Source organism: Oryctolagus cuniculus, chromosome 18 (assembly GCF_964237555.1).
Source record: "Oryctolagus cuniculus chromosome 18, mOryCun1.1, whole genome shotgun sequence".
Taxonomy (NCBI): Eukaryota; Metazoa; Chordata; class Mammalia; order Lagomorpha; family Leporidae; genus Oryctolagus; species Oryctolagus cuniculus.
The window spans coordinates 14,348,720-14,358,736 of record NC_091449.1 but is presented as its reverse complement, the minus strand read 5'-3'; positions in this window follow the sequence as shown (position 1 = coordinate 14,358,736).

The window sequence follows — 10,017 nt, the reverse complement described above, 5'->3', positions numbered from 1 at the left end:
GGTTAAAGCCCTGGCTGGAAGTGCAGGCATCCCATATGGGCTCTGGTTCAAGTCCAGGCTGCTCCTCTTCTGATCCCGCTCTCTGGCATGGCCTGGGAAAGCAGGAAAAGATGGACCCCGGCACCCGCATGGTACACCGGGAAGAAGCTCCTGGCTCTTGCCTTTGGATTGGCACAGCTCAAGTCATTGTGGCCAGTTGGGGAGTGAAGCAGTGGATGGAAGACTCTCTCTCTCTCTCTCTTTCTCTCTCTCGGTGCCTCTCCTTTTTCTCTGTGTAACTCTGACCATCAAATAAATGAATCGACTTTTTTTAAAAAAAGAAAGTATATCCTTGAATGCAAGTTTTATAATAAAAATAAGCTCTTCCACATTGGTGCAGGGGTCCTATCTTTTGGCCATTGTCTGCTGCTTTGCTAGGCACATGAGCAGGGAGCTGCATAGGCAGTGGGGCAGCTGGGCCTTGCCCCAGTGTCCATATGGGACAGCAGTGTTGCCAGTGGTGGGTTTTACCCACTCTGCCACAATGCCAGGCACCTTCTGAATATGAAAAAAAAAAAACACATTTCCTTTGCATGTGTATTTGCATGGGTAGCTGCAATGACCAAGGGCTGGTGCAATCCAAAGCCAGGAGCCGGGAGCTCCATCTGGGTCTCCCATGTGGGTATGGGGGCCTGAGTACTTGGGCCATCTTCTACTGCTTTCCCAGGTGCATTTGTAGGGAGCTGGGTGGGAAGTGGAGTAGCCGGGACTCCAACTGGGACTCTGGGATAGGAACCCAGCATTGCAAGGCCTCCCAGGGGCCGGCCCCAGTGGCTGCATTCTAACCACGCACATGTGCTTCTGGCCTCCTTCTCCTCTGCCTGCGGCTCTTTCTCCATCTCTTTCCATACCCTCCATGGCTGAGGGTTTCCTGCAAAGCCCTATGCAGTTTTTCTCTCTCTCTGTCTCTCTCTCTGTCTTTCTCATGAGCTGGGAGAAACTGCGAGCTTGGCACTTGCCTTCACAGGGTGTGGGTGTGGGTGTGTATGAATGTATGTATGTGTATGTACGTGTGTGTGTTTGTCTGTGCGTGTATTTGTGTTTGTGTGTGGGTTTGTATATGTATGCATATGTGTGTATATATATGTGTGTATCTTTCTGTGTGTGTCTGTATGTGTCTGTCTTTGTGTTAGTGTGTGGGTTCTTATGTATGTATGTGTATGTATGTATGTCATGGGTGTGTGGGTGTGTATGTATGAGTTTGTATGTGTGTGTGTGTTTCTGTGTATGTGAGTTTCTGTGTCTGTGTCTTTCTGTGTGTGTGGGTTTGTATTTATGTATGTGTGTGTGTGTGTGTGTGGCAGCAGGACATCTTCCCCTCGTGAAGTTCAAGCTCACGTTGAAAATGCATGACCATGAGATCAGGCTCTGCCTTTCACGGTGCATTTTCCAACATTCCTTTGGGAGACCCAGGCAAAAAGGAGAGACCCCGAGAGCGCTGCTGTCTACCTGGTGAATTCCGAAATGCATGCAGTGGCTGCTGCAGTCAAAGCCAGCATCAGGATGGCCAAAGGATTCTTTCTGAAAGCAAACCAAAGCCCTTTGTTCCTGTTCCCTCTGCAGCGCCCAGGTGTGCTCGCCGCAGCCGCACGGCCTTTACCCCCGAGCAGTTGGGGATGTTGAAAGCTGTTTTAGAAAAGACCCCCTGTCCTGACTGGGAGAAGATACAAGAGTTAGCGGCAAAGCTATGTTTGGATGAGTGCGTGATCAAGGTATGTCCCGAACCCTGCGCCCTCCGTGCCACGCACTCACTTGCGGTCACTGCTGTGCTGGCCACTCAGGGCAGTCGCCAATGCACGCACTTCGCAGTCCCTTCGAGGCTGGCAGGCAGAGGCTGCCGTGGGGCTGGTCCCAAAGTCCCTGAGGGTGGGCGCTTCACAAGATAGACTCCCCCTGGTGCTCCTGGCTGCCTTGGGGCAGAAGAGTTCAAGTCTGAGCCAATGGAGAGGACCCCACCTGGTGGATGGTTCTGCCCAGCCCGCGGGAGCCAGCCCAGAGCCGCCCGTGCAGGCAGAGCAAACACGTGCGTGCGGGCAGCGCGTTTTCAAATTGTATTTCTTTAAATGTATTGTGCGAGAGGCAATGAGACAGAATTTCATTTTAAGATTTATTTATTATTTATTTGAAAGAGTTCGAGGCGGCATTGACACCATGGGTGAATGACCCCACCAGGCCTCCCCGCCGAGGGTCTCTGCACCTCTCAGTACTGTGTCCTGAGAGACCGAGCTCCCAGAACGTGAGCCTTTGTGGTGCAAAGCCTAGCGCGCAAAGTTCTAGGTTCTGCTGCGGAGGATCGCTTGGGAGCAGGGCAGAGGCTGCCCGGCCCCCTCCCCTTTACCTGATGCCTGCGGCTCCCTCCCGGGCCCGGCACAGCGTTTGAGAAAGAGGCTTGAGCCCAGCGTGCCCACGCCACAAGGGCCCCGAGCTTCTGAGGCCCATGGGGTCTCCCTGGGGTCCTTGCCTCTGGAGCAACCTGTTCCCTCCCTTCCTCCCCAGACCTGGTTTAAAAATCAGCGCGCCCAGCAAAGAAAACTGCAGCGAATGGGTCAGCACTGCCACCCCAGGGAGTCACCACCACCGCCAGGCTCAGAGCTCAGCGCACCTTCGCAGGAAGATCACGGCCCTGAGAGCTCCCAGGCTCAGGGCCCCGAGGTTGCCGAGGACCCGCTGCCCGCCGATCTGCACAACATCCATCTGGACCCCTCTGCACCCAGGGCTTAGTTGCCCCATGACGTCGGGGAGCTCCTCGGGGACGCCATTGTAGACAACGCGAAAGCCGGGGGGGGCGGGGTGCGGTGGCCACGTTCGTGGGCTGCCGTCCTCCGCGTGCTCTTGGCAGTGGGTGGGCAGCGGGCCCACCCCGGGCCACGCACTAGGGGACGGGGCTGAGACTCGGGCGCCAGGACCCGCTTTCCAGTGGTCAAGTTCTCCCAGAGTTCTCGCCTCTGCTTCGCGCTGGTAGCTCAGCGCCTCAGGCCCGCCCCCTTGCTCTTACTGTCCAATCAGGAGCGAGGGAGGGATTCCTTCGGGCTCCAGCAGGGCAGGGATATTTTTTATTTTTTATTTGTTTGAAGGCAGAGTTACAGAGCAGTAGAGTTAGTGATGAGATAGAGGTAGAGAGAGATACAGAGAGATAGAGATAGGGATAGAGAGGTAGAGAGAGAGAGAGAGTGATAGAGAGAGAGAGGGAGAGAGAGAGAGGCCTGCAGTGCCTGCATCCCGTAGGGGCCCCGGTCTTCCGATCCAGCTTTCTGCTATGGCTGGGAAGCAGTAGAGGATTTGCCCAAGTCCTCGGGCCCCTGGGCCTGTGTGTGTGGGAGACCCAGACCCAGAAGAAGCTCCGGATCCAGGCTTCGGAACAGCTCAGCTCTGGCTGTTGTGGCCATTTGGGGAGTGAAACAGCGAGTGCGAGACCTCTCTCTCCCTCTCTGGAACTCTGCCTTTCAAATCAATAAACACATCTGTAACAAAAAGTGCTTTTTATTTTTTTTTTCAGTTTCATTACGTAGGTGGTTTTTTTTTTATCTTTTATTTAATGAATATAAATTTCCAAAGTACGACTCATGTGTTACAATGGCTTCCCCCCCGATACCGTCCCTCCCACCCACAACCCTCCCCCTTCCCACTCCCTCTCCCCTTCCATTCTCATCAAGATTCATTTTCGATTATCTTAATATACAGAAGATCAGCTTAGTATACCTTAAGTAAGTATTTCAACAGTTTGCTCCCACACAGAAACATAACGTGAAAAATAATAGATGATTTTTTTTTAAATGATGATGAAATCAGATCAGACCTATTGTCATGTTTAATCCCAGTGAGAGTCAAGTTGGGAATTGATAATTTCTTTCTTTTTTTTTTTTTTTTTTACAGAAGATCAGTTTAGTGTACATTAAGTAAAGATTTCAGTCGTTTGCACCCCCATAGAAACACAAAGTGAAATATACTGTTTGAGTACTCGTTATAGCATTAAGCCTCAGTGTACAGCACGTTAAGGACAGAGATCCTACATGAGGAGTAAGTGCACAGTGACTCCTGTTGTTGACTTTACCAATTGACACTCCTGTTTATGGCATCAGTAATCTCCCCATGCACCAGTTATGAGTTTCCAAGGCTATGGAAGCCCCTTGAGTTCTCCGACTCTTATCTTGTTTAGACACGGTCATAGTCAAAGTGGAGGTTCTCTCCTCCCTTCAGAGAAAGGCACCTCCCTCTTTGAAGACCTGTTCTTTCCACTGGGATCTCACTCACAGAGATCTTTTTGCCAGAGTGTCTTGGCTTTCCATGCCTGAAATACTCTCATGGGCTTTTCAGCCAGATCCGAGAGCCTTTAGGGCTGATTCTGAGGCCAGAGTGCTATTTAGGACATCCGCCATTCTATGAGTCTGCTGAGTATCTCACTTCCCATGTTGGATCACTCTCCCCTTTATTTATTCTATCGGTTGGTGTTAGCAGATACTAGACTTGTTTATGTGCTCCCTTTGACTCTTAGTCCTTTCATTATGATCAATTGTGAACTGAAATTGATCACTTGGAATAGTGAGATGGCATTGGCACATGCCACCTTGATGGGATTGAATTGGAATCCCCTGGTATGTTTCCAACTCTACCAATTGGGGCAAGTCAGCCCGAGCATGCCCCAAATTATACATCTCTTCCCTCTCTTATTCCCACTTTTATGTTTAACAGGGATCACATTTCAGTTAATTTTCAACACTTAAGAATAACTGTGTGATAATTACAGAATTAAACCAGTCATATTAAGTAGAACAGACAAAAAAAAATACTATGAGGGATAATGTATTAAGTTGTCCATTAGCAGTCAGGGCTATGCTGATCAAGTCACCATTTCTCATAGTGTCCATTTCACTTCAGGAGGTTTCCTTTTTGGTGTTCAGTCAGTTGTCACCGATCAGGGAGAACATATGGTATTTGTCCCTTTGGGACTGGCTTACTTCACTCAGCATGATGTGTTCCAGATTCCTCCATTTTGTTGCAAATGACTGGATTTCGTTGTTTCTTACTGTGGTATAGTATTCTAAAGAATACATATCCCATAATTTCTTTATCCAGTCTACCATTGATGGGCATTTAGGTTGGTTCCAGGTCTTGGCTATTGTGAATTGTGCTGCAATAAACATTAGGGTGCAGACCGCTTTTTTGTTTATCAATTTAAACTCCTTTGGGTAAATTCCAAGGAGTGGGATGGCTGGGTCGAACAGTAGGGTTATCTTCAGGTTTCTGAGGAATCTCCAGACTGATTTCCATAGTGGCTTGACCAGTTTGCATTCCCACCAACAGTGGGTTAGCGTCCCTTTTTCCCCACATCCTCGCCAGCATCTGTTGTTGGTAGATTTCTGCATGTGAGCCATTCTAACCGGGGTGAGGTGAAACCTCATTGTGGTTTTGATTTGCATTTCCCTGATTGCTAGTGACCTTGAACATTTTTTCATGTGCCTGTTGGCCATTTGGATTTCCTCTTTTGAAAAATGTCTATTGAAGTCCTTGGCCCATCTCTTAAGTGGGTTGTTGGTTTTGTTTTTGTGGAGTTTCTTGATCTCTTTGTAGATTCTGGTTATTAACCCTTTATCTGTTGCATAGTTTGCAAATATTTTTTCCCATTCTGTTGGTTGTCTCTTCACTCTCCTGACTGTTTCTTTTGCAGTACAGAAACTTCTCAATTTGATGCAATCCCAACAGTTGATTTTGGCTTTGACTGTCTGTGCCTCCTGGGTCTTTTCCAGAAATTCTTTGCCTGTGCCAATATCTTGAAGGGTTTCTCCAATGTTCTCTAATAACTTAATGGTGTCAGGACGTAGATTTAGGTCTTTAATCCACGTTGAGTGGATTTTTGTGTAAGGTGTAAGGTAGGGGTCTTGCTTCATGCTTCTGCACGTGGAAATCCAGTTTTCCCAGCACCATTTATTGAATAGACTGTCCTTGCTCCAGGAATTAGTTTTAGATCCTTGATCAAATATAAGTTGGCTGTAGATGTTTGGATTGATTTCTGGTGTTTCAATTCTGTTCCATTGGTCTATCCATCTGTTTCTGTACCAGTACCATGCTGTTTTGATTACAACTGCCCTGTAGTATGTCCTGAAATCTGGTATTGTGATGCCTCCAGCTTTGTTTTTGTTGTACAAGATTGCTTTAGCTATTCGAGGTCTCTTGTGCCTCCATATGAATTTCAGCATCATTTTTTCTAGATCTGCGAAGAATGTCTTTGGTATCTTGATTGGGATTGCATTCAATCTATAAATTGCTTTTGGGAGAATGGACATTTTGATGATGTTTATTCTTCCAATCCATGAGCATGGAAGATTTTTCCATTTTTTGGTATCCTCTTCTATTTATTTCTTTAAGGTTTTGTAATTCTCATCGTAGAGATCTTTAACATCCTTGGTTAAGTTTATTCCAAGGTATTTGATTGTTTTTGTAGCTATTGTGAATGGGATTGATCTTAGCAGTTCTTTCTCAGTCATGGCATTGCTTGTGTATACAAAGGCTGTTGATTTTTGTGCATTGATTTTATATCCTGCCACTTTGCCAAACTCCTCTATGAGTTCCAATAGTCTCTTAGTAGAGTTCTTTGGATCCTCTAAGTACAGAATCATATCGTCTGCAAAGAGGGATAGTTTGACTTCTTCCTTCTTGATTTGTATTCCTTTGATTTCTTTTTCTTGTCTGATGGCTCTGGCTAAAACTTCCAGAACTATGTTAAATAGCAGTGGTGAGCGTGGGCATCCCTGCCTGGTGCCAGATTTCAGTGGAAATGCTTCCAACTTTCCCCCATTCAATAGGATGCTGGCTGTGGGTTTTTTATAAATTGCTTTGATTATATTGAGGAATGTTCCTTCTATACCCAATTTGCTTAGAGTTTTCATCATGAAAGGGTGTTGAATTTTATCAAATGCTTTCTCTGCATCAATTGAGATAATCATATGGTTTTTCTTCTGCAGTCTGTTAATGTGGAGAATCACATTGATTGATTTGCGAATGTTGAACCATCCCTGCATACCAGGGATGAATCCCACTTGGTCTGGGTGGATGATTTTCCTGATGTGTTGTTGTATTCTATTGGCCAGAAGCATGAAGCAAGACCCCTACCTTACACCTTACACAAAAATCCACTCAACGTGGATTAAAGACCTAAATCTACGTCCTGACACCATTAAGTTATTAAAAGTGCTTTTTAAAAAGATTGATTTTCTTGTTACCACCACAGTCACGCTAATTAACATACCATCTGCTCGCTTTCTTACGATAAATTTTCAGAAATTATATTATTATAATTATTTCATTTTAATTTTTAAAGATTTTATTCATTGGGACAGCGTTCTAAGCCCCAGCCTGCAACGCCAACACCATATGGGCACTAGTGTTTCAAATAAAATAAAAGTGAATTTACCAGTACTCCAAATTGTGCCCTTTTACCGATATTTTAAAAAAAAAGATTTGTGAAATAAACTCAGTATTTTAATAAAGTAGAACTGTTACTCTTTTATTCACTTATTTAACCTTTCGTATGTAGATCAGCTTGATAGTATCCTGAAATCCCATGTTGAAATGCCCTGCCCCTCCAAATAGTCTCTGGAGTTCACCAATTTTTTTTTGACAATGTAATGCTCATGTAGTCCCACCTCAGGACAGTAGTCAACAATGACAGCTATGAACACTTGTTTCCAAACGTCATTCTGCCTGTCTTACCTTATTCCAACTCCCAAAGTAAATTGGCATGTTGAAACAGCTTAGTGAACTTCTTCCCAGCCTGTAGTCCTTCACCTAATGTTGAGACAAGAAAGCTGTTTCGTGACTGTTTCCTTGGTTGGTCCTGGAATGACACTTCAAGCGGATTACACCATTTCTGAGTTGGAAATACTGTTGTGATCCCTATGCTTCCTGTTGTTTATCTTGATAGTTCTAAAAAGTACATGTGAGAAGTATTTTCTGAATGCTTACAATTTGTAAGTTGCCTTGATTTTGACAACTGAAGGCTCCCTTTTAGGCTGAATCTCAGAAATGTGTAGCTTTTTCTGGCAAAGTCCACTGCCGCAGTTGTATCTTTTGTAAATGACTAGTATTCTGAGGTGTGATCATGTTCCTTTTTGTGAATTCATAAACTGGGCCCTGGGGGACTCTGGCTCTGATCTCCAGTTCTGGGCCATTGGGGATTTCAGGGTCCCACTTCCATCTGTTAGGCTTTGTGTTTGATTCTCTTGGATATTGTTCCTCATTCCTTTGTTTCAACTTTAGGAAAGACTATTTCCTGTCTTCTCAAATTTTTGTCACTTTCATTTTTAGCTTTAACTAAGTGCCTGGGTCCTTTGGAATGTACTTAAAATCTGAAAAATACTGTAATTACGAAGGCATCTCATCCCTGATGCTGTGCTATATTTTTCTCCCCCAACTTCCTTTCCTAGCTTGTTTTATGTTGATTTAGTAGGGTGGAGTATGATTACACATGAAGACAGCTTTGGGAGTGTGCAGTCCTTGCCCTTTCCAACTGGGCTGACTGTCGATCTGTGGGGTGTGTAGGGGGACAAAAGGTGTGGTAGGTGTCAGTGCCTCTAGTCATTGAGGTTAACAACCTCACTGATTTAATTGTTCTTCAGCAATTTGTGTTGCTTTTCTACTGATTCTAGTGGAGGCATAACAGGGAAAGATCTGCTTAGAGACTGAATTGCTAGACCAATCCCAAATGAAGTACTCAGCCAACTTACTGGATAAGTAACAGGTATTGAAGTAACACCATAAAGAAATGCTACCAAGAACCACATGATGCAGTCACTGCCCTGATTGGGCACTTGACTCTGTGTTGGGATGAATATGTAACATTTTCAGAAGTGGGATTAATATTTGGTTTTACCCTAATGGAAATACAATTATAACTTTTAAAATAAAAAAAAAATTTGATATTTTAAAATGAATTAAACAGAGAGGGCATAACAGACAAAGACATCTTTCTGCTGGCTCACTCCCCAAAAAGCCATTACAGTCGGGGCTGAGCCAGGCAGCCCTCCTGAAGGGGCCGTTTATAGAGGGCACAGCCTCAGTCTGCACGTAGGACTGCACTACACCTGTGTAAGGTCTGCCATGCTGTGCCTGACCAGCAAGGGCTCCCTTGACCTCCTCTGGCTTGGGGATAGATTAAAACCAACAGATTGTAGACTGCCTAAACAAAGAATTGTCGCATACATTGGCTGCAGGAGCTAGTATTTCTGCAGCAAGCTATGAGTATCAGGAGAAGACACAAGACACCAGCAGATACTTGGGGAAATGGTTTCTTTTGCAGCTGAGGCTGCCCTGGGTGCTTAGGGGGCAGTGAAGACTCATGCACTTCTTGGTAATCTGAACACTTAAATTCGGAAATTAGTGTTGTGTTTGTAGGTAAAAGAAGCAGGCACTGAGAGCTGGATGGATGCCTCCAGGTCCTGTGTTAATCGCTGGATTAAAAGCCTAGTGAGTGTCATGGACTCACTCATTCAGCATCTCAGCCCATTTCTTTTGAGTTTGTACTTTCTGCATCACCTGAGGCTCAGAATGAAACACCTGCCAATTTCAACCCCTCTTTGGTTCCTGTGCCTTCCTGGAGCTGTCCTGGGTAGGGTGCATCCTGGGGTGGGGCAGATGTCTCTGATTATCTGGCCTTGTCCTTAATTCATGTTGATTTCAAGAAGATATGGCAATACAGGCATTCATTCCCTAAGGAACAAAAGCAGAATTTATCATCAACAGACCCTTACTACAAGGAAAACCCAGGGTTGAGGCGGTGCTGTGGCACAATGTGTTAAGCTGCCACCTGTGACACTGGCATCCCATAAGAGCATCCATTTTTGAGTCCTGGGTGCTGCACTGTCAATCCAACTTCCTGCTAATGCACCTGGATAGGTAATAGAAGATGGTTCAGGTGCTTGGGCAACTGCTTGGGCTCTTGACTTCAGCCTGGCCAGCCCCCCCCCGCCGCGTGTGGCAGCCATC